We start from the raw sequence: 1,999 nt of genomic DNA, 5'->3' as shown, positions 1-1,999 counted from the left end.
GTCTTTCCTGTGTAGTTATGTTATTTTTATGTCAATGCCTTGGTCTGTGTTGAGCTGCTATAACACAGTATCTGAGCCTGGCCTCTTCATAAATAACAGATTTCTTTCTTCTGTGGAGTCTAAGATGGAGACTGGGTCAGAGAAAAAGACACAGAGTTAAAAAGAGGTCTAGCTCATTCTTTTACTGAGACACACAGGAGATGCAGCATTAACTCGTTCATGTCAGCAAAGGTCTCAAGCACTGCTCACCACATGGAAGTCTTATTTCTGAACATTCTTCTGACTGAACTTCAGGGGATGTGCTGAAGCCAAGCAAGCAAGGAAATTATATATATATATATTTATATTTACAGCTCTTAGGCTGTGAATTCATAGGGACTAGGTTCCAATAGCACAGGTTTTTTTCCATTGGTTCTCACAAGGTGTGTTTTTCTGGGTGGAGCAGGTTGGAGCTTCAGTTGAATTCAGGTTCCTTTCTCTTTGGCTTTCTTCTTTTTCTGGTCATTTTCCTTCACTCATCATAGGAAGCGATCTCAGCTCTTAGAGTGCTTCATAAGCTCAATATGCACATTAATCCTCTTGGCAAAGATCTTGGCCTTAACTTCCTTGTTTACAACAATGCCAATAGCATGCTGGGTAACACTGTAGACCTGTCCACTTTTATGTATATATATATATATATATATATATATATATATATTATTATTGTAAAGATACTGTACAGAGGGGTTACATTTACATGAGTAAGGTACTGAGTACATTTCCTATCAAGCATTGTAACCCCCTCCTTTCCTTTGTTTTTCCCCTACCATCCCTTCCCTCCTCACCTCCCCAACTCCAATTCCCTCCCGAAGCTGTAAAGTTCATTTTCAACATAGTGTCTTGTACATCTCATTGTTACAATGGGTCAAACTGTATCCTTGTTTCAGCATTTTGTTATTTCCCTTCCCCTCCCCAAATTAGAAAATTGTATATAAGGTGCAGGGCAGCAGAATCAAATACAGTGAAAACAAGGGTTATACCATGGGGGAAGAACATACAAAAGAAACAAACAAAAAAAAACTACACAGTACATTAAAAACAATGACAAAGATAAAACCTCTTATGTCCCTATCTTGGGGTTCATTTCATTAGACCTTTCCACTTTTGCTATGGTAACATGTGCAGCGCATTTCTTTCTGAACAGTACCTTGGAAGTCTACAAGATCATCTTTCTTGTAGATTCTCATGTATGTGGCCAAAGGAGTATGTCCATGTGTTCTGAAGGGCCTTGAGAACATGTATCAGGTCTCTCTCCATTTCCCCTTTGTGTCCATCATTTTGGAAAATTACTGGAAGATGGCACAGCCAAAAAGTCCAAAGTAATTACAAAATATTCTGTATTTAAATATCTGTTCTATTTAATTATCATTATGATTAGCATTAAGGTTATAATTGGGGTGTTTTTCCATGTGTGTCTTGTCTGCTTTTACGTTCTTTGATTTCCACATTCTTGGATTCCACCTTCTTTGCTCAGATTATGTTCTCAACAGCATCTCATTTCCCTTCTCCTGATTTGTATTCATTTCTAACCACATCTTCCCCGATTTTTTTTTTTTTTGGTCGGTCATGGGGCTTGAACTCCAGGCCTGGGCACTATCCCTTAGCTCTTCAGCTCAAGGCTAGAACTTTACCACTTGAGCCACAGTACCACTTCCGATTTTCTGGTAGTTAATTGGAGATAAGAGTCTGATGGACTTTCCTGCCTGGTCTGGCTTTGAATCTTGATCCTCAGATCTCAGTCTCCTGAGTAGCTAGGATTACAGGCATGAGCACGCTGATTGTTTTGTGTTTGATTGCGCTTTGCCATTCATCTAGCTTTCCCTTATTTGGCCATTCGTCATTGAGGCTTTTTTTTTCTTATTAGATTTTAGATAAAAGAGTATTTCTAAATCAAGAAAAGTGAATATCCCAGTAGATGAGAGATGTGAAGAGATATTTTATCAAGAAGTCAAGACTT

General features: G+C 38.5%; 1 pseudogene; it reads right to left on the bottom strand.

Moving 5' to 3' along the window:
* Nucleotides 1-356: 356 nt before the first annotated feature.
* Nucleotides 357-1,322, bottom strand: LOC105990504 (annotated as a pseudogene).
* Nucleotides 1,323-1,999: the final 677 nt, after the last annotated feature.

This window comes from Dipodomys ordii, unplaced genomic scaffold (assembly GCF_000151885.1).
Source record: "Dipodomys ordii isolate 6190 unplaced genomic scaffold, Dord_2.0 Scaffold65, whole genome shotgun sequence".
In the NCBI taxonomy this organism is placed as follows: domain Eukaryota; kingdom Metazoa; phylum Chordata; class Mammalia; order Rodentia; family Heteromyidae; genus Dipodomys; species Dipodomys ordii.
Note: the sequence above shows the minus strand (reverse complement) of the source record. Positions and strands in the feature narration are given on the sequence as shown.